Here is a 27,927-nt window from a genome sequence, read left to right on the forward strand (position 1 = left end):
TCAGTGAAGTTGACACAACCCAGAAACAGCTGACGGTGCTGAAACCAGGCTTGGCACGAGGGAGTACCTGTGACAAGAACACTGCCGAGAACCAGCTGGCGGTGCTGGAACCCGGATGCGTTGCCCCAGTGTGCAAGAGCCAATGGCACGACCGAGGACCAGCTGACGGTGCTGGAACCCGGTTACTAAGCTGTAGGTGCCCGTGCTTAAAAGCACTACCAAGGACCGCCTGGCATTGGCGGAACTCGGATACCCAGGAGGAGGCACCTAAGCCAAAGGCTCGGCCCGGAACCAGCTGACGGTGCTGGAACCAGGTGGTGGACCCGAAGGTCCACAGGAGAGGAGAGAACAGCTAGGCCGCGAGGCAGCCGCAGTTACCGAACCCCAACAGTCCTACAGGGGGAGCTGGGCCTACTGGCACTACAGAACCAGCCTTGACTACCAGTTCACGCAGCCCACATAGGAAGCTCCTAAACTGGAGGCACCCTGGAGTTGGCTAACTCGACCGCACCACGACGGGGCAAGCATAGGCGTCTCAGTGAAGTTGACACAACCCGGAAACAGCTGACGGTGCTGAAACCAGGCTTGGCACGAGGGAGTACCTGTGACAAGAACACTGCCGAGAACCAGCTGGCGGTGCTGGAACCCAGATGCGTTGCCTTGCCTATTAAAGATTGTCTTCCTAGAGCCCCAACTAGCGGTGTTGGAGCAAAGGGTAAGCAGGGGGAGATGAGTGTAGGCCGAAGCCTGCACTGGAGGCAGCTTTGTGTCTGCGTTGCGTTTGCAGGACACTTTGCCGGCTACACACTGGGGGAACAGCTGGCGTTGCTGAACCCCACTAACACAATGGCGTGTGTTTTTCTCTGTGCAGCTAGCACTTGCGGGCAAAAACTAGCGATGTTAGAGCCCGTGTTGAAGCAGGAGGAGGAGGAGAGGAGCAGAGTGTAGGCCGAAGCCTAGTTGAACCAATTTCAAAGGAAACCTTTAACCCCCCCCTCAGGTGTTACAAAGTACAAGAGACACACCTTGTGCAGTATTAATTCTGCACAAGTGAAAGGTTGCTCTATTAATTTGTCTACTTGCACACGCTGAATGAAAGACATACACAATTTACCCCATTCTACAGTCAAACTGTAGTGGATGCGTGACTTGGTTTTTTGATGAGACGCAGCACAGGTGTCCAAAATAACGCCTTGGTGCTTGGCGCAGCTTCCTGAGCATTGTTATTTGCTGTACAGGAGTCTGCGCTCTTGTGTTATCCCTTGGCAATGCCCTGTTAGGGCTGCCCATCTTATGACATCATTTCATGTTGGCCGGTGCGGTTAACGATGGCCATAAATCCCAGACCCACAGTGTCTTTTCATAAAGCCACACTGCGGTGCTGGGATTCGTGGCCTTGAGCAGTAAATATTTTGGCCGCTCACACACGTCCTTACACCTGCTTCAGACTGGGCGGCCTCTGCTGATCCCTTCTCGCATGCCGCGGCCATGAGGCTGCACAGTCTGAAGAAGGCGGAAGGAGATGAGTTAAGACAGGCGAAGATATGCACTGCTCGTGCCCATCAATCACACCCTCGCAGTCAAAATAATTAAGACAACGAGGAGCATTTTATTCAGGCAGGGCGGACGAACAGGCGCAAGTAGCCAACCAATGATGTCAGAAGACGGGAAGCGCTACCAAAGGGGGTGCTGCGTATCATTAGAAAGGAAAGTCACACCTCAGGGACAGTGGAATGGTCTCAAAGAGACACATTTTGTACGTGTTGAGTTCCATGTGGGCAAGGAGAAAACATCAGCCACCTTGTACAAATGCAGCAGTACTGCTGTACAAGGTGGCTGTTATACATAGAAACACCTGGGGGTGGTGGCCAGGCTCCCTTCAATTTCAGTTCATGTGCCTGCGTGGCATTTGCAGGTCACGTTGCAAGCTGCACAGCAGGGGAACAGCTGGCGGTGCTGAACCCCACTAACACATTGGCTGGTGTTTTTCTCTGTGCAGCTAGCATGTCCGGGCAGAAACTGGCGGTGTTTGAGCCCAGGGTCAGCAGGAGGAGGAGAGGAGCAAAGTGTAGGCCGAAGCCTGCACTGGTGGCAGCTTTTGGTCGGTTGTGCCAGCGTGGCTTGTGCTGGACACGATGCCGGCTACACAGCGGGGGAACAGCTGGCGGTGCTGAACCCCACTAACACATTGGCTGGTGTTTTTCTCTGTGCAGCTAGCATGTCCGGGCAGAAACTGGCGTTGTTTGAGCCCAGGGTCAGCAGGAGGAGGAGAGGAGCAAAGTGTAGGCCGAAGCCTGCACTGGTGGCAGCTTTTGTTCTGTTGTGCCAGCGTGGCTTGTGCTGGACACGTTGCCGACTACACAGCAGGGGAACAGCTGGCGTTGCTGAACCCCACTAACACATTGGCTGGTGTTTTTCTCTGTGCAGCTAGCAGTTCCGGGCAAAAACTAGCGGTGTTTGAGCCCAGGGTCAGCAGGAGGAGTAGAGGAGCAGAGTGTAGGCCGAAGCCTAGTTGAACCAATTTCAAAGGTTACCTTTAACCCCCCCCTCAGGTGTTGCAAGGTACAAGAGCCACACCTTTAACAGCATTAATGATGCACAAGTCAAAGGTTGCTCTATTTAATTTTGCTCCTTGCACACGCTGAATTAAACACGTACACTATTTAGCCCATTATACTGTCAAACAGTAGTGGAGGCGTGACTACTAGTCTTTTTAAGGAGACGCAGCACAGGTGTACAAATTTACACCTAGGTGCTGTGCGCAGATTCCTTACCGTTGTTATTTGCAGAACAGGAAACTGCGCTCTTGTGTTATCCCTTGAAAATACCCTGTTAGTGCAGGCCGTCTCATGACCTCATTTCATGTTGGCCGGTGCGGTTAACGATGGCCATAAATCCCAGACCCACAGTGTCTTTTCATAAAGCCACACTGCGGTGCTGGGATTCGTGGCCTTGAGCAGTAAATATTTTGGCCGCTCACACACGTCCTTAGACCTGCTTCAGACTGGGCGGCCTCTGCTGATCCCTTCTCGCATGCCGCGGCCATGAGGCTGCACAGTCTGAAGAAGGCAGAAGGAGATGAGTTAAGACAGGCGAAGATATGCACTGCTCGTGCCCATCAATCACACCCTCGCAGTCAAAATAATTAAGACAACGAGGAGCATTTTATTCAGGCAGGGCGGACGAACAGGCGCAAGTAGCCAACCAATGATGTCAGAAGACGGGAAGCGCTACCAAGGGGGGTGCTGCGTATCATTAGAAAGGAAAGTCACACCTCAGGGACAGTGGAATGGTCTCAAAGAGACACATTTTGTACAAGTTGAGTTCCACGTGGGCAAGGAGAAAACATCAGCCACCTTGTACAAATGCAGCAGTACTGCTGTACAAGGTGGCTGTTATACATAGAAACACCTGGGGGGGTGGGGGGCAGGCTCCCTTCAATTTCAGTTCATGTGCCTGCGTGGCGTTTGCAGGACACGTTGCCAGCTACACAGCAGGGGAACAGCTGGCGGTGCTGAACCCCACTAACACATTGGCTGGTGTTTTTCTCTGTGCAGCTAGCATGTCCGGGCAGAAACTGGCGTTGTTTGAGCCCAGGGTCAGCAGGAGGAGGAGAGGAGCAAAGTGTAGGCCGAAGCCTGCACTGGTGGCAGCTTTTGGTCAGTTGTGCCAGCGTGGCTTGTGCTGGACACGATGCCGACTACACAGCGGGGGAACAGCTGGCGGTGCTGAACCCCACTAACACATTGGCTGGTGTTTTTCTCTGTGCAGCTAGCATGTCCGGGCAGAAACTGGCGTTGTTTGAGCCCAGGGTCAGCAGGAGGAGGAGAGGAGCAAAGTGTAGGCCGAAGCCTGCACTGGTGGCAGCTTTTGTTCTGTTGTGCCAGCGTGGCTTGTGCTGGACACGTTGCCGACTACACAGCAGGGGAACAGCTGGCGTTGCTGAACCCCACTAACACATTGGCTGGTGTTTTTCTCTGTGCAGCTAGCAGTTCCGGGCAAAAACTAGCGGTGTTTGAGCCCAGGGTCAGCAGGAGGAGTAGAGGAGCAGAGTGTAGGCCGAAGCCTAGTTGAACCAATTTCAAAGGTTACCTTTAACCCCCCCTCAGGTGTTGCAAGGTACAAGAGCCACACCTTGAACAGCATTAATGATGCACAAGTCAAAGGTTGCTCTATTTAATTTTGCTCCTTGCACACGCTGAATTAAACACGTACACTATTTAGCCCATTATACTGTCAAACAGTAGTGGAGGCGTGACTACTAGTCTTTTTAAGGAGACGCAGCACAGGTGTACAAATTTACACCTAGGTGCTGTGCGCAGATTCCTTACCGTTGTTATTTGCAGAACAGGAAACTGCGCTCTTGTGTTATCCCTTGGCAATACCCTGTTAGTGCAGGCCGTCTCATGACCTCATTTCATGTTGGCCGGTGCGGTTAACGATGGCCATAAATCCCAGACCCACAGTGGCTTTTCCTAAAGTCACACTGCGGTGCTGGGATTCGTGGCCTTGTGCAGTAAATATGTTCACCGCTCACACATGTCCTTACACCTGCTTCAGACTGGGCGGCCTCAGCTGATCCCTTATCGCATGCCGCGGCCATGAGGCCACACAGTCAGAAGAAGGCGGAAGGAGGGGAGTGAAGACAGGGGAACATATGCACTGCTCGTGCCCATCAATCACACCCTTGCAGTCAAAATATATGAGACAACAGGGGGCGTTGTGTCGGGCAGGGGGGACGCACAGGCACAGCCAGCCAACCAATGATGTCAGGAGACGGGCAGCGCTAACAATGGGGGTGCTGCGTGTCATTAAAAAGGAAAGTCACACCTCAGGGACATTGTAATGGTCTGTAATGAGACACATTTTGTACTTGTTGAGTTCCACGTGTGCAAGGAGAAAAAGTCAGCCACCTTGTACAAATGCAGCAGTACTGCTGTACAAGGTGGCTGTTATACATAGAAACACCTGGGGGGGTGGGGGGCAGGCTCCCTTCAATTTCAGTTCATGTGCCTGCGTGGCGTTTGCAGGACACGTTGCCAGCTACACAGCAGGGGAACAGCTGGCGGTGCTGAACCCCACTAACACATTGGCTGGTGTTTTTCTCTGTGCAGCTAGCATGTCCGGGCAGAAACTGGCGGTGTTTGAGCCCAGGGTCAGCAGGAGGAGGAGAGGAGCAAAGTGTAGGCCGAAGCCTGCACTGGTGGCAGCTTTTGGTCAGTTGTGCCAGCGTGGCTTGTGCTGGACACGATGCCGACTACACAGCAGAGGAACAGCTGGCGGTGCTGAACCCCACTAACACATTGGCTGGTGTTTTTCTCTGTGCAGCTAGCATGTCCGGGCAGAAACTGGCGTTGTTTGAGCCCAGGGTCAGCAGGAGGAGGAGAGGAGCAAAGTGTAGGCCGAAGCCTGCACTGGTGGCAGCTTTTGGTCAGTTGTGCCAGCGTGGCTTGTGCTGGACACGATGCCGACTACACAGCAGGGGAACAGCTGGCGGTGCTGAACCCCACTAACACATTGGCTGGTGTTTCTCTCTGTGCAGCTAGCATGTCCGGGCAGAAACTGGCGGTGTTTGAGCCCAGGGTCAGCAGGAGAGGAGCAGAGTGTAGGCCGAAGCCTAGTTGAACCAATTTCAAAGGTTACCTTTAACCCCCCCTCAGGTGTTGCAAGGTACAAGAGCCACACCTTGTGCAGCATTAATGCTGCACAAGTAAAAGGTTGCTCTATTTGTTTTGCTCCTTGCACACGCTGACTAAAACACGTACACTATTTAGCCCATTATACTGTCAAACAGTTGTGGAGGCGTGACTTGTCTTTTTAAGGAGACGCAGCACAGGTGTCAAAATTTGCACCTAGGTACTGGGCGCAAATTCCTGAGCGTTGTTATTTGCTGTACAGGAGTCTGCGCTATTGTGATCCCTTGGCCATGCGCTGTGAGCGCTTCCTGTCTTCTGACCTCATTTCATGTCGGCCGTTGCGGTTAGCGATGGACATGAATCCCAGACCCACAGTGTGTTTTCAAAAAATCACACTGCGTGGCTGGGATTCGTGGCCTTGTGCAGTAAATAGGTTTGCCGCTTACACATGTCCTTACACCTGCTCCAGACTGGGCGGCCTCAGCTGATCCCTTATCGCCTACCACAGCCAGGAGGCCGCACAGTCTGAAGAAGGCGGAAGGAGATGAGTTAAGACAGGCGAACATATGCACTGCTCGTGCCCATAAACCACACCCTCGCTGACAAAATAAATATGACAACGAGGGGCGTTGTTTCTAGCAGGGCGGATGCACAGGCGCAGCCAGCTAACCATGATGACAAAAGACGGGAAACGCTACCAAGGGGGGTGCTGCGTATCTTTAGAAAGGAAAGTCACACCTCAGGGACAGTGGAATGGTCTCAATGAGACACATTTTGTACGTGTTGAGTTCCACGTGGGCAAGGAGAAAAAGTCAGCCACCTTGTACAAATGCAGCAGTACTGCTGTACTAGGTGGCTGTTATACATAGAAATACCTGGGGGGGTGGGGGGCAGGTTCCCTTTAATTTCAGTTCCTGTGCCTGCATGGCGTTTGCAGGTCACGTTGCCGGCTACACAGCAGGGGAACAGCTGGCGTTGCTGAACCCCACTAACACATTGGCTGGTGTTTTACTCTGTGCAGCTAGCACTTCCGGGCAAAAACTAGCGGTGTTTGAGCCCAGGGTCAGCAGGAGGAGGAGAGGAGCAGAGTGTAGGCCGAAGCCTGCACTGGTGGCAGCTTTTGTTCTGTTGTGCCAGCGTGGCTTGTGCTGGACACGTTGCCGACTACACAGCAGGGGAACAGCTGGCGGTGCTGAACCCCACTGACACATCACCTAGTGTTTTTTCTGTGTAGACAACACTTCCAGGTGGCAACTGACAGTGTTGAAACCCAGGGAATCAAAGAGGAGCAGAGTGTAGGCCGAAGCCTGCAGTGGAGCAAGTTGAAAGGGAACCTTTAACCCCCCCCCAGGCATTTGTTGCTGAAAGAGCCATCTTGTACAGCAGTAATACTGCACATGGAAAATGGTGGCTCCGAAAATTATGCTCCTTGCAAACGCTGAAGTACACACTCATATAATGTGTCCCCTCACACCGTCAAACCATCCCGGAAGTGGGACTTTCCTTTGTAATGTGACACAGCACAGCCGTCATTCCAACCCCCTTGGTGCCGGGCGCCACCTCCTCAACGTTGTTTGGTTCTGTCACGGAGCCCGCGCTGTAATGTTATCCCTTGGCCATGCACAGTTAGCGGTGCCCGTCTTCTGACATCATGTAGGTGTCAGGCTGGCAGTGCCTGTGCGTCCAAGCTGCCCGAGATCCAACCTTGCAGTGTCATCTAATGTAGTCCCACTGCGGGCCAGGGATCCATGGGCATGCGCAGTGCATATCATCGCCTCTCACTCACCTCCTTCCTGCTTCTTCAGACTGTGCGGCGTCACGGCCGTGGCATGCTATTAGGGATCAGCTGACGCCGCCTAGTCTGAAGAAGCGTGAAGAAGGGGAGTGAGAGGCTAGTATATGCACTGCGCATGGCCATGGATACCAGGCCCACTGTGGGATCACATTAGATGACACTGCGAGGTGGGATTTCGGGCAGCGTGGACGCACAGGCGCAGCCAGGACGACAACAAATGATGTCAGAGGACGGGCAGCGCAAACTGTGCATGGCCAAGGGATAACATAACAGCGCAGGGTCCATGACGGAATCAAACAACGCTAAGGAGGCAGCGCACGGTGCCAAGGGGTTAGCAATGACGGCTGTGCTGCGTCACATTACAAAGGAAAGTCCCACCTCCGGGACGGTTGGACGGTGTGAGGGGACACATTACATGAGTGTGTAGTTCAGCGTTTGCAAGGAGCATAATTTCAAGAGCGACCTTTCCCTTGTGCAGTATTAGTGCTGCACATGGTGGCTCTTTCAGTAACAAACGCCTAGGGGGGGGGGGACAGGTCCCCTTACATTTTAGTTGTGCCAGCGTGGCGGTCGCATGACACATTGCCGGATACACAGCTGGGGATCAGCTGACGTTACTGAACCCCAATAACAGAGGAGCGACTGTTGACTGTGCACACAGCACTTCCAGGCACCAACTGGCGGTGTTAGAGCCCAGGGACAGCAGGAGGAGCAGATTGGAGGTATTGCCACACACACAGCTGGGGATCAGCTGACGTTACTGAACCCCAATAACAGAGGAGCGACTGTTGACTGTGCACACAGCACTTCCAGGCACCAACTGGCGGTGTTAGAGCCCAGGGACAGCAGGAGGAGCAGATTGGAGGTATTGCCGCACACACAGCTGGGGATCAGCTGACGTTACTGAACCCTAATAACAGAGGAGCGACTGTTGACTGTGCACACAGCACTTCCAGGCACCAACTGGCGGTGTTAGAGCCCAGGGACAGCAGGAGGAGCAGATTGGAGGTATTGCCGCACACACAGCTGGGGATCAGCTGACGTTACTGAACCCCAATAACAGAGGAGCGACTGTTGACTGTGCACACAGCACTTCCAGGCACCAACTGGCGGTGTTAGAGCCCAGGGACAGCAGGAGGAGCAGAGGAACAGAGTGTAGGCCGAAGCCTGATTGGAGCAAGTTGAAAGGAAACCTTTAACCCCCCCAAGACGTTTGTAGCTGAAAGAGCCATCTTGTGCAGCACTAAGGATGCAAAAGAAAAAGGTTGCTCTTTTAATTATGCTCCTTGCAAACACCGAAGTAAACACTAAAAATGTGTCCCTTTATACCGTTAAACCGTTCCGGAGGTGCGAATTTCCTTCGTAATGGGACACAGCACAGCTGTCATTCCTATCCCCTTGATGCCGTGCGCTGCCTCCTCAGCGTTGTTTTAAGCTGTCACGGAGCCTGCGCTGTTCTGTTAGCCCTTGGCCATGCCCAATTAGCGCTGCCTGTCTTCTGACATAATTTGGTGTCAGGCTGTCAGTGCCTGTGCGTCCACGCTGCTCCAGATCCCACCTCGCAGTCTCATCTAACGTAATCCCACTGCGGGCCTTGGAACCATGGGCATGCACAGTGCATAACCTCGACTCTCACTCCCCTCCTTCCCTCTTCTTCAGACTGTGCGGTGTCACGGCCGTGGCATGCTAGGGATCAGCTGACGGCGCACAGTCTAAAGAAGGCGGAGGGAAATGAGCGAGAGCCCGAGGGGAAGATATGCACTGCGCATGCCCATGGATCCCAGGCCCGCAGTGTGACTCAATCAGAAGAAACTGCGAGGCGGGATCTCGGGCACCGCAGCCGCACAGGCGCAGCCAGCCTGACACCAAATTATGTCAGAAGACAGGCAGCGCAAATAGGGCATGCCCAAGGGATAACAGAACAGCGCAGGCTCCGTGACAGCTTAAAACAACGCTGAGGAGGCAGCGCATGGCACCAAGGGGGTAGGAATGACGGCTGTGCTGCGTCACATTACGAAGGAAAGTCCCAGCTCCGGGACGGTATAACGGTATCAGTGAACACATTTTATAAGTGTTAAGTTCTGCGTGTGCAAAGAGCTAAAAAAAAAGAGCTACCTTTTCCTTGTGCAGCATTACTGCTGCACAAGATGGCTCTTTCAGTAACAAACGACGGGGGGGGGGGGGGACAGGTTCCCTTACATTTAGGTTGTTGTGCCAGCGTGGCGGTCGCAGGACACATTGCCGGCTACACAGCTGGGGATCAGCTGACGTTACTGAAACCCAATAACACTGGGTCGTATGTTTTTACTGTGCAGCCTGCACTTCTGAGCCGCAACTGGCGGTGTTGGAGCCCAGGAATAGCAGTTCAGGTGGTAGAAAGATGAACACAGCAGGAGACCTGGATGACACCCAATTACTTAATCAGGCAGAGGAGTGGCAAATTCCTGCGAGATCCAGGCCTGGTTCATTTTCAGGAAAGTAAGCCGGTCAACGTTATCGGAGGATAGTCGCATGCGACGGTCTGTTAGTACACCACCTGCGGCACTAAAGACACGTTCCGATAAGACACTAGCCGCAGGGCAAGCCAGCACCTCCAATGCATACTGGCTTAGCTCTGGCCATGTATCCAGCTTAGAGACCCAAAACTTGAACGGGGAAGAGCCGTCTGGGAGTACAGTAAGAGGGCAAGCCATGTAGTCTGTCACCATCTGACGGAACCGTTGCCTCCTGCTGACTGGAGCCGCCGGTGATGGTGTAGACATTTGGGGCGGGCACACAAAAGTGTGCCAGAGTTGTGCCATACTGGGCTTGCCTTGGGCAGAGGCACTGCTTCTGCTCCCTCTTTGGGCAGAGCCTCCCCCACTGCCTCGACGCACTGAGCTGCTTTGTAAAGCACTAGCAGCACTCCTCTCAGTTGGACAGGAGAAGATGATGGAATTCACCAGTGTGTCGTGGTACTCCCGCAATTTACGCTCCCGGGTCAACGCAGGGATGAGGTTTTGGACGTTGTCCCGGTAGCGAGGATCGAGGAGGGTGAACACCCAATAATCAGGCATGTTGAGAATGTGGTCGATGCGGCGGTCGTTTCTCAGGCACTGCAGCATGAAATCCACCATGTGCTGCAGAGTGCCAACTGGCCCAGAAACGCTGTCCCCTGCTTGAGACATGATCTCTGCCCGCTCGTCATCACCCCACCCTCGCTGTACACACTGACCACTGGACAATTGTGTCGCTCCCTCCTCTGGACGGAGCTCTTCCTCCTCCATTGACTCCTCCTCATCCTCCTCACAAATTGGCCCCTGCGTACCCCTTTGTGAGGAACCACGTGGCGCTGACTCTCCAGAAGCTGATGGAAAAGGTGACTCCTCATCCTCCACCTCTTCCACCACATCATCCCTTAACCCTTGCAAAGTTTGCTGAAGCAGGCAGATAAGGGGGACAGTCATGCTGACTAGTGCATCATCTGCACTTGCCATCCGCGTGGAATAATCAAAAGGACGCAAAACCTGGCAGACGTCCTTCATAGTGGCCCACTCTGTGGTTGTGAAGTCTGATCGGCGCTGACTGCGACTTCTTTGCGCCTGATACAGCTGGTACTCCATAACTGCTTGCTGCTGCTCACACAACCGCTCCAACATATGTAACGTGGAATTCCACCGGGTAGGTAGGTCACATATGATGCGGTGTTCCGGAAGGCGGAATCGGCGCTGCAGAGCAGCAATGCGGGATCTGGCCAAGCTGGAACGCCGCAAGTGAGCACACTCTAGGCGGACCTTGTGCAGCAGGGCATCAAGATCCGGATAGTCCCTCAGAAAACTCTGCACAACCAAATTGAGCACATGTGCCAGACATGGGATGTGAGTGAGGTTGCCAAGGGCCAAAGCTGCCACCAGATTTCGGCCATTGTCACACACTACCATGCCTGGCTGGAGATTCGCTGGCAGTAACCACACATCGCTCTCCTGCTTTATGGCATTCCAGAGCTCCTGCGCTGTGTGGCTTCGATGCCCCAATGAAACTAGTTTCAAGACGGCCTGCTGACGTTTGGCCACGGCTGTGCTCATGTCGGTCATAGGTAAACGTTCACGGGTCCATGTGGGGGTGGACTGTGACGGATCCTGCAGAGAGGAATCAGAGGAACTGGTGTAAGAGGAGGAGTCGATGCGTACAGACTGGATTCCTGCAATCCTTGGAGTGGGCAGGACACGTCCTGCGCCACTCGCACGATCTGTACCTGGCTCAACAACATTAACCCAATGGGCAGTGAGGGAAACATATCGCCCCTGTCCATGCTGACTGGTCCACGCATCGGTGGTGAGGTGGACCTTGCTACTGACGGCGTTCAGTAGCGCATGTTTTATGTTTGCCTCAACATGCCTGTGCAGGGCAGGGACAGCCTGCCTGCTGAAGTAAAAGCGGCTGGGCACCTTGTACTGTGGGACTGCCAATGCCATCAAGTCACGGAAGCTGTCAGTCTCCACCAGCCTGAACGAGAGCATTTCCAGGGACAACAGTTTGGCAATGCCTGCATTCAGAGCCTGTGCTCGGGGGTGGTTGGCCGAGAATGCCCGCCTTTTCTCCCATGCCTGTACTACCGATGGCTGTAGAGTAGACTGGGAGTGTGAGGATGACTGGGAAGGTGGTGCTGTGGGTGGAATTACACAAGGTCTCTGGGAGGAAGCCAAACCAGCTGTGCGTGAGCTGGAGGAAGAGGCAACACGAGCTGAAGAGGTGGTAGCTGCCGCTGTTGGTTGGCCTACATCTTCAGTGTGTTTCTGTAACTCCACCGCGTGCCTGGTCCGCACATGTTTCCACATATTTGTGGTATTGAGGTTGCTGACATTTTTCCCTCTTTTTACTTTATGATGACACAGCTTGCATTTGACAAAACAAATGTCATCTGCAACTGTGTCAAAAAAGGACCAGGCACTGCAAGTTTTGGGAGCGCCCTTTTTGGCTTTGGAAAGAGACAGGCTCCTAACGGGTGCCAAAGTGGAGGCTACAGGCTCCGCAGTCTTCCCCCTCCCTCTCCCTCTTTGGCCCGTAAGAGGAAGCTCTTCCTCTGAGCTGCTCCCACCACCTTCCTGTTCCTCACGCCACGATGGGTCAAGGACCTCATCATCTCCACTACCCTCTGCCACCAACTGCTCCTCCTGGGTAGTCTCAGCAGCACAGTACGCACGAGAAAGCGGCACCTGAGTTTCATCATCAGATGCGTACTGCGCTGTGGTCACCGGAGGCACTGGCCCACCTGCCTCTTCAGAGTCAGAGAGAAAAAGGTGTTGGGCATCACTGCACACTGCCTCTTCTTCCATTTCTCCAATGCTGCTTGGCTGGCCCCCTATTTCCAAGCCAAGAGATTCAGAGAACAGAAGTAGAGACGGCTCCTGTCCTGGGCTCTCTGACTGCCTGGCCAATTTGGCAGGTGGTGAAGAGACAGATGGCTGCTCTCCAGTGCTCTGTGCCTGAGAGGATGTGGCACTAACTGAAGTCGATGCCGAGGCGTTAGCTGCCATCCACCCGACAACGGCTTCAATTTGGTCTTCACGCAGCAGCGGTGCACGGCGCTCTCCGACAAAGCTGCGCATGAAGGACTGTTCCCTGCTGAAACTGAGTGACGACGAGTTACCGGCGCCCGCAGCAGGCACAGAATCACCACGTCCTCTCCCTGCTCCTCTCCCTGCTCCGCGCCCACGCCCACGTGCCTTACTCCCTGCCCTCTTCATCTTGGTTGACAGATAAAGATAAGCAGAAAAGTACTAAGGCCTTAGTGTGCTTATTCCTGTAATGCTCCTCCTAACAGGTGTAAGAAACACTAATGTTGTAAATTGTGGACTAAACTTTATTATTTTTCAAATGTGGCCTACACAAGTGTTAAGTTGTGTTTGGTGAACTTAACTTTTTTTTTGGTGCAGATCGGGCTACAGAGCTAGTTTAAATCACACGGAGACCGTGCAGACAGCCGTAAACGGCGCTGCAAGGCCAAAAAACCCTCCTCTAGGTTATCCTATATAGTGTTTTTCCACTATTTAGCTGGATACAAGTGGAAAGACACTAATAGGAATTTTTTTTTTCAATTTTTAAACTGGCTGCACTATTTGAAAAAAAGGAAATTGTTTTTCAAGGTATGAGGCAGTAACGCACCCTGAGCTGAATCCAACCGGCTATGGCTGCACACAGACTACAGGGCGAGCTGCGCTCACACAGAGACCGTGCAGACAGCCGTAAACGGCGCTGCAAGGCCCCAAAAAAACCCTCTAGGTTATCCTATGTAGTGTTTTTCCACAATTGAGCTGGAGACTGGTGGAAAGACACTAATAGGAATTTTTTTTTTTTCAAATTTTAAACAAAATTTTTAAACTGGCTGCACTATTTCAAAAAAAGGAAAATTTTTCTCAAGGTATGAGCCAGTAACGAACCCTGAGCTGAATCCAACCGGCTATGGCTGCACACAGACTACAGGGCGAGCTGGGCTCACACGGAGACCGTGCAGACAGCCGTAAACGGCGCTGCAAGGCCAAAAAACCCTCCTCTAGGTTATCCTATATAGTGTTTTTCCACTATTTAGCTGGATACGAGTGGAAAGACACTTATAGGATTTTTTTTTTCAAATTTTAAACAGGCTGCACTATTTGAAAAAAAAGGAAAATTTTTCGCAAGGTATGAGCCAGTAACGAACCCTGAGCTGAATCCAACCGGCTATGGCTGCACACAGACTACAGGGCGAGCTGGGCTCACACGGAGACCGTGCAGACAGCCGTAAACGGCGCTGCAAGGCCAAAAAACCCTCCTCTAGGTTATCCTATATAGTGTTTTTCCACTATTTAGCTGGATACGAGTGGAAAGACACTAATAGGAATTTTTTTTTTCAAATTTTAAACAGGCTGCACTATTTGAAAAAAAGGAAAATTTTTCTCAAGGTATGAGCCAGTAACGAACCCTGAGCTGAATCCAACCGGCTATGGCTGCACACAGACTGCAGGGCGAGCTGGGCTCACACGGAGACCGTGCAGACAGCCGTAAACGGCGCTGCAAGGCCCTAAAAACCCCCTCTAGGTTATCCTATGTAGTGTTTTTCCACAATAGAGCTGGAGACTGGTGGAAAAACACTAATAGGAAATTTGAGAAAAAATGTGCAGCAGGCTGCACTAAGAGCAAAAAAGAACAACTGTGTGAGGCAGTGTGAACCCCCCCTGAGCTGAATACAACCGGGTATATGGCTGCACACAGACTACAGAGTGAGCTGCACACACACACACACACAGAGACCTTGCAGAACGCTGTTAAAACAGCGCTGCAAGGCAAGAGCAAGGTGAACAGTGAAGAACACACAACGTTTTGCTAAATTAGCCTTTGGAAAGGAAAATAAAGCAATTAGCAAGCTCAACTGGCCCTCAGTTAGAACACAGCGTCCTGTCCCTAACTGAAATCACAGCAGAGTGAGCGCAAAATGGCGGCAGCGCTTTTTTATAGTGCAGTGTGACATCATTTCAGCAGCCAATCCCAGCCTTGCCAGTACTTACATGCCCACCATGCTAAACAGGATGTGCCCACACTTTCATTCATTCCTCATTGGCTGCTGCGTTCAATTTGAATTCTGGGAACTTCCGATTCCGGTATCCGATACGCGGGAAGTATCGGAATTCGGTATCGGAATTCCGATACCGCAAATATCGGCCGATACCCGATACTTGCGGTATCGGAATGCTCAACACTACTGGGCATCCTTGCTACCGTGGGCAGAGTTTGCACTTAACAATGCCGTAGCCGACTCCTCCGGTCAGACTCCATTCCTCTTAAATTACGGCCAGCATCCGCGTGTTCCAGTGCCCATGCCTGTGTCTTCCGCTGATCCCAGGGTGGCAGACTGGGCTGTGGAGGCACGGGACATTTGGGATCGCACGCAGGATGCCATTCGGGCCTCCAAGGAGAGAATGAGGTCCTCCGCCGATGTTCATCGGCGCCCTGCTCCGACTTTTGTCCCTGGCGACTTGGTGTGGCTCTCCGCCCGTAACATCAGGCTGCGAGTTGAGTCCACTAAGTTTGCTCCTCGCTACTTGGGTCCCTTCAAGGTTCTCAAACAGGTTAATCCTGTGGTCTACCGCCTGGCTCTTCCTCCACGTTTGGGTATCACCGACACCTTTCATGTGTCCCTCTTGAAACCCGTATACATGTCCCGGTTTTCCGAGTCATCTGCCGGGACATCGGGTTCGTCTACGGACGATTACGAGGTGAACGCTATTTTGGGGTGTAACGTGGTACGCGGCAAAAAGTTCTATCTGGTGGATTGGAAGGGTTATGGTCCAGAGAACAGGTCATGGGAGCTTGCTGAAAACATTCGGGCCCCACAGCTCATTGCTGCCTTCGAACGTAGCGAGGCCCAAGGAGGGGGGGCCCTAGGAGGGGGGGGTAATGTTAGGAGTCGAGTTTCCTCTGCTGCACAGGGGGAATCTCGATCCGTCTCCGCTGCGGTCTCCCATTCTCCTCCAGCCGCAGTGGAGCCTGCTCAGCAGGGACGTCGATCCCAGCGTCTCGCTCAGTCTGACTCTGTGAGAAGAGTTACTGCTGCTTCTCCAGCTTCTGCCTTTAAAGCCAATACTGGTCAGCAGCGAGTGGACTTCTCTGGGACTAAGTCCTTGTCTGCGCACACTGAGCATGCCCAGGGCAAGATCTCCCGTTGGAGATCGAGGGTCATGTGCTCAGACTCTGCAGCGCATTCTATTGGTCCTCTTGGCAGGTCTTGGAAGGGCAAAGTTTCTGTGGCCGCTTCCTGTCCTGCAGCTATATAAACTGCGCATGACCGCACGGCCATGCGCTAGTGTACAACTTTATACGTGTGTTTGTTGTGAGTGCAAGTCGTCCTTTAAATACCCCTACCCTACTGTATGATTGTTCGCGTATGGTGTATGGCTGCTATCTAGCGCCCGACTTAACACTCAACGTGTCACACACGTGTCAGCGTCCTCTGCTGTGACCGCCAGTGCGGCGCCACGTGCCTGTGTGCGCTTCCTGACCCATGTCTGGGTGCTTAGTGGTGCCTGCCAGCGCGGCACAGTTTGCACTTCGGTGCCTCTATTGTATATACTTTTCACACCCAGTTGTGGTGTAGTGCCAGCAAGGGTCTAATCGGACTACTATCCCTGTTGGGGTCTAGTTCGCTGACCACTTGCTCGCGCTCTATGTGCGGTACCGCGATCCTGTGATGCAACAGGATCGCTTTCTTCACGCTGGGTGAGGTTTAACCCACGCGTGTATACTTATGAGTACCGCCATATCGTCTGTCATGTCCTAGCAGCAGGTTTCACCCGCACGGTGGACCCCGGACTGCGAACGCATCCATTACATCTCTCTTGGTGCGTTCCGCCAGTCCTAACAAAATCTAACACCCGGCCAAGCCAAAAATGGCTGATGTTCAGTCAAAAAATTTTTTTTCACAAATCAAACACACTCTATACTCCCTCTTTGGGAACTCTTTTGGGATGCTTTCCAACATAGTTTTAACCCACTAGATGTAGAAATAGGAGAATTAGGTGATTTTTCACAAAACCTGAAAACGTCAAAAAATCTAACACCCGGCCAAGCCAAAAATGGCTGATTTTCAGTCAAAATTTTTTTTTTTCACAAATCAAACACACTCTATACTCCCTCTTTGGGAACTCTTTTGGGATGCTTTCCAACATAGTTTTAACCCCCTAGATGTAGAAGTAGGAGAATTAAGTGATTTTTCACAAAACCTGAAAACGTCAAAAAATCTAACACCCGGCCAAGCCACAAATTACTGATTTTCAGTCAAAAATTTTTTTTTCCACAAATCAAACACTCTCTATACTCCCTCTTTGGGAACTCTTTTGGGATGCTTTCCAACATAGTTTTAACCCCCTAAATGTAGAAGTAGGACAATTAAGTGATTTTTCACAAAACCTGAAAACGTCAAAAATCTAACACCCGGCCAAGCCAAAAATGGCTGATTTTCAGCCAAAATTTTTTTTTGCACAAATCACACACACTCTATACTCCCTCTTTGGGAACTCTTTTGGGATGCTTTCCAACATAGTTTTTAACCCTTCGATGTAGAAGTAGGAGAATTAAGTGATTTTTCACAAAACCTGAAAACGTCAAAAAATCTAACACCCGGCCAAGCCAAAAATGGCTGATTTTCAGCCAAAAATTTTTTTTTCCACAAATCAAACACACTCTATACTCCCTCTTTGGGAACTGTTTTCGAATGCTTTCCAGCATAGTTTTAACCCCCTAAATGTAGAAGTAGGACAATTAAGTGATTTTTCACAAAACCTGAAAACATCAAAAAATCTAACACCCGGCCAAGCCAAAAATGGCTGATTTTCAGCCAAAATTTTTTTTTTCACAAATCAAACACACTCTATACTCCCTCTTTGGCAACTCTTTTGGGATGCTTTCCAACATAGTTTTTACCCCTTAGATGTAGAAGTAGGAGAATTAAGTGATTTTTCACAAAACCTGAAAACGTCAAAAAATCTAACACCCGGCCAAGCCAAAAATGGCTGATTTTCAGCCAAAAATTTTTTTTCCACAAATCAAGCACACTCCCTCTTTGGGAACTGTTTTCGAATGCTTTCCAGCATAGTTTTAACCCCCTAGATGTACAAGTAGGAGAATTAAGTGATTTTTCACAAAACCTGAAAACGTCAAAAAATCTAACACACGGCCAAGCCAAAAATGGCTGATTTTCAGCCAAAAAATGTTTTCTCACAAATCAAACACACTCTATACTCCCTCTTTGGGAACTCTTTTGGGATGCTTTCCAACATAGTTTTAACCCACTAGATGTAGAAGTAGGAGAATTAAGTGATTTTTCACAAAACCTGAAAACGTAAAAAAATCTAACACCCGGCCAAGCCAAAAATGGCTGATTTTCAGTCAAAAATTTTTTTTTCACAAATCAAAAACGTTCTATACTCCCTCTTTGGGAACTCTTTTCGGATGCTTTCCAACATAGTTTTAACCCCCTAGATTTTGAAGTAGGATAATTAAGTGATTTTTTACAAAACCTGAAAACGTCAAAAAATCTAACACCCGGCCAAGCCAAAAATGGCTGATTTTCAGCCAAAATTTTTTTTTGCACAAATCACACACACTCTATACTCCCTCTTTGGGAACTCTTTTGGGATGCTTTCCAACATAGTTTTTAACCCTTAGATGTAGAAGTAGGAGAATTAAGTGATTTTTCACAAAACCTGAAAACGTCAAAAAAATCTAACACCCGGCCAAGCCAAAAATGGCTGATTTTCAGCCAAAATTTTTTTTTTCCACAAATCAAACACACTCTATACTCCCTCTTTGGGAACTGTTTTCGAATGCTTTCCAGCATAGTTTTAACCCCCTAGATGTAGAAGTAGGAGAATTAAGTGATTTTTCACAAAACCTGAAAACGTCAAAAAATCTAACACCCGGCCAAGCCAAAAATGGCTGATTTTCAGCCAAATTTTTTTTTCCACAAATCAAACACACTCTATACTCCCTCTTTGGGAACTGTTTTCGAATTCTTTCCAGCATAGTTTTAACCGCCTAGATGTAGAAGTAGGAGAATTAAGTGATTTTTCACAAAACCTGAAAACGTCAAAAAATATAACACCCGGCCAAGCCAAAAATGGCTGATTTTCAGCCAAAATTTTTTTTCTCACAAATCAAAAACACTCTATACTCCCTCTTTGGGAACTCTTTTGGGATGCTTTCCAACATAGTTTTAACCCCTTAGATGTAGAAGTAGGATAATTAAGTGATTTTTTCACAAAACCTGAAAACGTCAAAAAATCTAACACCAGGCCTAGCCAAAAATGGCTGATTTTCAGCCAAATTTTTTTTTCCACAAATCAAACACACTCTATACTCCCTCTTTGGGAACTCTTTTGGGATGCTTTCCAACATAGTTTTAAACCTCTAGATGTAGAAGTAAGAAAATTAAGTGATTTTTCACAATTCCTGAAAATGTCAAAAAAATCTAACACCCGGCCAAGCCAAAAATGGCTGATTTTCAGCCAAAATTTTTTTTTGCACAAATCACAAACACTCTATACTCCCTCTTCGGGAACTCTTTTGGGATGCTTTCCAACATAGTTTTTAACCCTTAGATGTAGAAGTAGGAGAATTAAGTGATTTTTCACAAAACCTGAAAACGTCAAAAAATCTAACACCCGGCCAAGCCAAAAATGGCTGATTTTCAGCCAAAATTTTTTTTTTCCACAAATCAAACACACTCTATACTCCCTCTTTGGGAACTGTTTTCGAATGCTTGCCAGCATAGTTTTAACCCCCTAAATGTAGAAGTAGGACAATTAAGTGATTTTTCACAAAACCTGAAAACGTCAAAAAATCTAACACCCGGCCAAGCCAAAAATGGCTGATTTTCAGCCAAAATTTTTTTTTTCACAAATCAAACACACTCTATACTCCCTCTTTGGCAACTCTTTTGGGATGCTTTCCAACATAGTTTTTACCCCTTAGATGTAGAAGTAGGAGAATTAAGTGATTTTTCACAAAACCTGAAAACGTCAAAAAATCTAACACACGGCCAAGCCAAAAATGGCTGATTTTCAGCCAAAAAATGTTTTCTCACAAATCAAACACACTCTATACTCCCTCTTTGGGAACTCTTTTGGGATGCTTTCCAACATAGTTTTAACCCACTAGATGTAGAAGTAGGAGAATTAAGTGATTTTTCACAAAACCTGAAAACAGTGATTTTTCACAAAACCTGAAAACGTCAAAAAATCTAACACCCGGCCAAGCCAAAAATGGCTGATTTTCAGTCAAAAATTTTTTTTTCACAAATCAAAAACATTCTATACTCCCTCTTTGGGAACTCTTTTGGGATGCTTTCCAACATAGTTTTAAACCTCTAGATGTAGAAGTAAGAAAATTAAGTGATTTTTCACAATTCCTGAAAATGTCAAAAAAATCTAACACCCGGCCAAGCCAAAAATGGCTGATTTTCAGCCAAAATTTTTTTTTGCACAAATCACAAACACTCTATACTCCCTCTTTGGGAACTCTTTTGGGATGCTTTCCAACATAGTTTTTAACCCTTAGATGTAGAAGTAGGAGAATTAAGTGATTTTTCACAAAACCTGAAAACGTCAAAAAATCTAACACCCGGCCAAGCCAAAAATGGCTGATTTTCAGCCAAAATTTTTTTTTTCCACAAATCAAACACACTCTATACTCCCTCTTTGGGAACTGTTTTCGAATGCTTTCCAGCATAGTTTTAACCCCCTAAATGTAGAAGTAGGACAATTAAGTGATTTTTCACAAAACCTGAAAACGTCAAAAAATCTAACACCCGGCCAAGCCAAAAATGGCTGATTTTCAGCCAAAATTTTTTTTTTCACAAATCAAACACACTCTATACTCCCTCTTTGGCAACTCTTTTGGGATGCTTTCCAACATAGTTTTTACCCCTTAGATGTAGAAGTAGGAGAATTAAGTGATTTTTCACAAAACCTGAAAACGTCAAAAAATCTAACACACGGCCAAGCCAAAAATGGCTGATTTTCAGCCAAAAAATGTTTTCTCACAAATCAAACACACTCTATACTCCCTCTTTGGGAACTCTTTTGGGATGCTTTCCAACATAGTTTTAACCCACTAGATGTAGAAGTAGGAGAATTAAGTGATTTTTCACAAAACCTGAAAACAGTGATTTTTCACAAAACCTGAAAACGTCAAAAAATCTAACACCCGGCCAAGCCAAAAATGGCTGATTTTCAGTCAAAAATTTTTTTTTCACAAATCAAAAACATTCTATACTCCCTCTTTGGGAACTCTTTTCGGATGCTTTCCAACATAGTTTTAACCCCCTAGATTTTGAAGTAGGATAATTAAGTGATTTTTTACAAAACCTGAAAACGTCAAAAAATCTAACACCCGGCCAAACCAAAAATGGCTGATTTTCAGCCAAATTTTTTTTTTCCACAAATCAAACACACTCTATACTCCCTCTTTGGGAACTCTTTTGGGATGCTTTCCAACATAGTTTTAAACCTCTAGATGTAGAAGTAAGAAAATTAAGTGATTTTTCACAATTCCTGAAAATGTCAAAAAAATCTAACACCCGGCCAAGCCAAAAATGGCTGATTTTCAGCCAAAATTTTTTTTTGCACAAATCACAAACACTCTATACTCCCTCTTTGGGAACTCTTTTGGGATGCTTTCCAACATAGTTTTTAACCCTTAGATGTAGAAGTAGGAGAATTAAGTGATTTTTCACAAAACCTGAAAACGTCAAAAAATCTAACACCCGGCCAAGCCAAAAATGGCTGATTTTCAGCCAAAATTTTTTTTTTCCACAAATCAAACACACTCTATACTCCCTCTTTGGGAACTGTTTTCGAATGCTTTCCAGCATAGTTTTAACCCCCTAAATGTAGAAGTAGGACAATTAAGTGATTTTTCACAAAACCTGAAAACGTCAAAAAATCTAACACCCGGCCAAGCCAAAAATGGCTGATTTTCAGCCAAAATTTTTTTTTTCACAAATCAAACACACTCTATACTCCCTCTTTGGCAACTCTTTTGGGATGCTTTCCAACATAGTTTTTACCCCTTAGATGTAGAAGTAGGAGAATTAAGTCATTTTTCACAAAACCTGAAAACGTCAAAAAATCTAACACACGGCCAAGCCAAAAATGGCTGATTTTCAGCCAAAAAATGTTTTCTCACAAATCAAACACACTCTATACTCCCTCTTTGGGAACTCTTTTGGGATGCTTTCCAACATAGTTTTAACCCACTAGATGTAGAAGTAGGAGAATTAAGTGATTTTTCACAAAACCTGAAAACAGTGATTTTTCACAAAACCTGAAAACGTCAAAAAATCTAACACCCGGCCAAGCCAAAAATGGCTGATTTTCAGTCAAAAATTTTTTTTTCACAAATCAAAAACATTCTATACTCCCTCTTTGGGAACTCTTTTGGGATGCTTTCCAACATAGTTTTAAACCTCTAGATGTAGAAGTAAGAAAATTAAGTGATTTTTCACAATTCCTGAAAATGTCAAAAAAATCTAACACCCGGCCAAGCCAAAAATGGCTGATTTTCAGCCAAAATTTTTTTTTGCACAAATCACACACTCTATACTCCCTCTTTGGGAACTGTTTTCGAATTCTTTCCAGCATAGTTTTAACCGCCTAGATGTAGAAGTAGGAGAATTAAGTGATTTTTCACAAAACCTGAAAATGTCAAAAAATCTAACACCCGGCCAAGCCAAAAATGGCTGATTTTCAGTCAAAAATTTTTTTTTCACAAATCAAACACACTCTATACTCCCTCTTTGGGAACTCTTTTGGGATGCTTTCCAACATAGTTTTTACCCCTTAGATGTAGAAGTAGGAGAATTAAGTGATTTTTCACAAAACCTGAAAACGTCAAAAAATCTAACACCCGGCCAAGCCAAAAATGGCTGATTTTCAGCCAAAAATTTTTGTTTCACAAATCAAACACACTCTATACTCCCTCTTTGGGAACTGTTTTCGAATGCTTTCCAGCATAGTTTTAACCCCCTAGATGTAGAAGTAGGAGAATTAAGTGATTTTTCACAAAACCTGAAAACGTCAAAAAATCTAACACCCGGCCAAGCCAAAAATGGCTGATTTTCAGCCAAAATTTTTTTTCTCACAAATCAAAAACACTCTATACTCCCTCTTTGGGAACTCTTTTGGGATGCTTTCCAACATAGTTTTAACCCCCTAGATGTAGAAGTAGGAGAATTAAGTGATTTTTTCACAAAACCTGAAAACGTCAAAAAATCTAACACCCGGCCAAGCCAAAAATGGCTGATTTTCAGCCAAAATTTTTTTTTCCACAAATCAAGCACACTCCCTCTTTGGGAACTGTTTTCGAATGCTTTCCAGCATAGTTTTAACCCCCTAGATGTAGAAGTAGGATAATTAAGTGATTTTTCACAAAACCTGAAAACGTCAAAAAATCTAACACCCGGCCAAGCCAAAAATGGCTGATTTTCAGCCAAAAAATGTTTTCTCACAAATCAAACACACTCTATACTCCCTCTTTGGGAACTCTTTTGGGATGCTTTCCAACAAAGTTTTAAACCTCTAGATGTAGAAGTAAGAAAATTAAGTGATTTTTCACAATTCCTGAAAATGTCAAAAAAATCTAACACCCGGCCAAGCCAAAAATGGCTGATTTTCAGCCAAAAACATTTTTCTCACAAATCAAAAACACTCTATACTCCCTCTTTGGGAACTCTTTTGGGATGCTTTCCAACATAGTTTTAACCCACTAGATGTAGAAGTAGGAGAATTAAGTGATTTTTCACAAAACCTGAAAACGTCAAAAAATCTAACACCCGGCCAAGCCAAAAATGACTGATTTTCAGTCAAAAAATTTTTTTTCACAAATCAAACACTCTCTATACTCCCTCTTTGGGAACTCTTTTGGGATGCTTTCCAACATAGTTTTAACCCCCTAAATGTAGAAGTAGGAGAATTAAGTGATTTTTCACAAAACCTGAAAACGTCAAAAAATCTAACACCCGGCCAAGCCAAAAATGGCTGATTTTCAGCCAAAATTTTTTTTTCCACAAATCAAACACACTCTATACTCCCTCTTTGGGAACTCTTTTGGGATGCTTTCCAACATAGTTTTAATCCTCTAGATGTAGAAGTAAGAAAATTAAGTGATTTTTCACAATTCCTGAAAATGTCAAAAAAATCTAACACCCGGCCAAGCCAAAAATGGCTGATTTTCAGCCAAATTTTTTTTTTGCACAAATCACAAACACTCTATACTCCCTCTTTGGGAACTCTTTTGGGATGCTTTTTAACATAGTTTTTAACCCTTAGATGTAGAAGTAGGAGAATTAAGTGATTTTTCACAAAACCTGAAAACGTCAAAAAATCTAACACCCGGCCAAGCCAAAAATAACTGATTTTCAGCCAAAATTTTTTTTTCCACAAATCAAACACACTCCCTCTTTGGGAACTGTTTTCGAATGCTTTCCAGCATAGTTTTAACCCCCTAGATGTAGAAGTAGGAGAATTAAGTGATTTTTCACAAAACCTGAAAACGTCAAAACGTCTAACACCCGGCCAAGCCAAAAATCGCTGATTTTCAGCCAAAAATTTTTTTCTCACAAATCAAAAACACTCTATACTCCCTCTTTGGGAACTCTTTTGGGATGCTTTCCAACATAGTTTTAACCCACTAGATGTAGAAGTAGGAGAATTAAGTGATTTTTCACAAAACCTGAAAACGTCAAAAAATCTAACACCCGGCCAAGCCAAAAATGACTGATTTTCAGTCAAAATTTTTTTTTTCACAAATCAAACACACTCTATACTCCCTCTTTGGCAACTCTTTTGGGATGCTTTCCAACATAGTTTTTACCCCTTAGATGTAGAAGTAGGAGAATTAAGTGATTTTTCACAAAACCTGAAAACGTCAAAAAATCTAACACCCGGCCAAGCCAAAAATGGCTGATTTTCAGCCAAAAATTTTTTCCCCACAAATCAAGCACACTCCCTCTTTGGGAACTGTTTTTGAAAGCTTTCCAGCATAGTTTTAACCCCTAGATGTAGAAGTAGGAGAATTAAGTGATTTTTCACAAAACCTGAAAACGTCAAAAAATCTAACACCCGGCCAAGTCAAAAATGGCTGATTTTCAGCCAAAAAATGTTGTCTCACAAATCAAACACACTCTATACTCCCTCTTTGGGAACTCTTTTGGGATGCTTTCCAACATAGTTTTAACCCACTAGATGTAGAAGTAGGAGAATTAAGTGATTTTTCACAAAACCTGAAAACGTCAAAAAATCTAACACCCGGCCAAGCCAAAAATGGCTGATTTTTAGCCAAAATTTTTTTTTTCCACAAATCAAACACACTCTATACTCCCTCTTTGGGAACTGTTTTTGAATGCTTTCCAGCATAGTTTTAACCCCCTAGATGTAGAAGTAGGAGAATTAAGTGATTTTTCACAAAACCTGAAAAAGTCAAAAAATCTAACACCCGGCCAAGCCAAAAATGGCTGATTTTCAGCCAAATTTTTTTTCCCACAAATCAAACACACTCTATACTCCCTCTTTGGGAACTCTTTTGGGATGCTTTCCAACATAGTTTTAAACCTCTAGATGTAGAAGTAAGAAAATTAAGTGATTTTTCACAATTCCTGAAAATGTCAAAAAAATCTAACACCCGGCCAAGCCAAAAATGACTGATTTTCAGTCAAAAATTTTTTTTTCACAAATCAAACACTCTCTATACTCCCTCTTTGGGAACTCTTTTGGGATGCTTTCCAACATAGTTTTAACCCCCTAAATGTAGAAGTAGGACAATTAAGTGATTTTTCACAAAACCTGAAAATGTCAAAAAATCTAACACCCGGCCAAGCCAAAAATGGCTGATTTTCAGCCAAAATTTTTTTTTTCACAAATCAAACACGCTCTATACTCCCTCTTTGGCAACTCTTTTGGGATGCTTTCCAACATAGTTTTTACCCCTTAGATGTAGAAGTAGGAGAATTAAGTGATTTTTCACAAAACCTGAAAACGTCAAAAAATCTAACACCCGGCCAAGCCAAAAATGGCTGATTTTCAGCCAAAATTTTTTTTTTCCACAAATCAAACACACTCTATACTCCCTCTTTGGGAACTGTTTTCGAATGCTTTCCAGCATAGTTTTAACCCCCTAAATGTAGAAGTAGGAGAATTAAGTGATTTTTCACAAAACCTGAAAACGTCAAAAAATCTAACACCCGGCCAAGCCAAAAATGGCTGATTTTCAGCCAAAATTTTTTTTTTCACAAATCAAACACACTCTATACTCCCTCTTTGGCAACTCTTTTGGGATGCTTTCCAACATAGTTTTAACCCACTAGATGTAGAAGTAGGAGAATTAAGTCATTTTTCACAAAACCTGAAAACGTCAAAAAATCTAACAAACGGCCAAGCCAAAAATGGCTGATTTTCAGCCAAAAAATGTTTTCTCACAAATCAAACACACTCTATACTCCCTCTTTGGGAACTCTTTTGGGATGCTTTCCAACATAGTTTTAACCCACTAGATGTAGAAGTAGGAGAATTAAGTGATTTTTCACAAAACCTGAAAACAGTGATTTTTCACAAAACCTGAAAACGTCAAAAAATCTAACACCCGGCCAAGCCAAAAATGGCTGATTTTCAGTCAAAATTTTTTTTTTCACAAATCAAAAACATTCTATACTCCCTCTTTGGGAACTCTTTTGGGATGCTTTCCAACATAGTTTTAAACCTCTAGATGTAGAAGTAAGAAAATTAAGTGATTTTTCACAATTCCTGAAAATGTCAAAAAAATCTAACACCCGGCCAAGCCAAAAATGGCTGATTTTCAGCCAAAATTTTTTTTTGCACAAATCACACACTCTATACTCCCTCTTTGGGAACTGTTTTCGAATTCTTTCCAGCATAGTTTTAACCGCCTAGATGTAGAAGTAGGAGAATTAAGTGATTTTTCACAAAACCTGAAAATGTCAAAAAATCTAACACCCGGCCAAGCCAAAAATGGCTGATTTTCAGTCAAAAAATTTTTTTTCACAAATCAAACACACTCTATACTCCCTCTTTGGGAACTCTTTTGGGATGCTTTCCAACATAGTTTTAACCCCCTAGATGTAGAAGTAGGAGAATTAAGTGATTTTTTCACAAAACCTGAAAACGTCAAAAAATCTAACACCCGGCCAAGCCAAAAATGGCTGATTTTCAGCCAAAATTTTTTTTTCCACAAATCAAGCACACTCCCTCTTTGGGAACTGTTTTCGAATGCTTTCCAGCATAGTTTTAACCCCCTAGATGTAGAAGTAAGAAAATTAAGTGATTTTTCACAATTCCTGAAAATGTCAAAAAAATCTAACACCCGGCCAAGCCAAAAATGGCTGATTTTCAGCCAAAATTTTTTTTTCCACAAATCAAACACACTCTATACTCCCTCTTTGGGAACTGTTTTCGAATGCTTTCCAGCATAGTTTTAACCCCCTAGATGTAGAAGTAGGAGAATTAAGTGATTTTTCACAAAACCTGAAAACGTCAAAAAATCTAACACCCGGCCAAGCCAAAAATGGCTGATTTTCAGCCAAAAACATTTTTCTCACAAATCAAAAACACTCTATACTCCCTCTTTGGGAACTCTTTTGGGATGCTTTCCAACATAGTTTTAACCCACTAGATGTAGAAGTAGGAGAATTAAGTGATTTTTCACAAAACCTGAAAACGTCAAAAAATCTAACACCCGGCCAAGCCAAAAATGACTGATTTTCAGTCAAAAAATTTCTTTTCACAAATCAAACACTCTCTATACTCCCTCTTTGGGAACTCTTTTGGGATGCTTTCCAACATAGTTTTAACCCCCTAAATGTAGAAGTAGGACAATTAAGTGATTTTTCACAAAACCTGAAAACGTCAAAAAATCTAACACCCGGCCAAGCCAAAAATGGCTGATTTTCAGCCAAAATTTTTTTTTCCACAAATC

This window comes from Ranitomeya imitator, chromosome 2 (genome assembly GCF_032444005.1).
Source record: "Ranitomeya imitator isolate aRanImi1 chromosome 2, aRanImi1.pri, whole genome shotgun sequence".
Lineage (NCBI taxonomy): Eukaryota > Metazoa > Chordata > Amphibia > Anura > Dendrobatidae > Ranitomeya > Ranitomeya imitator.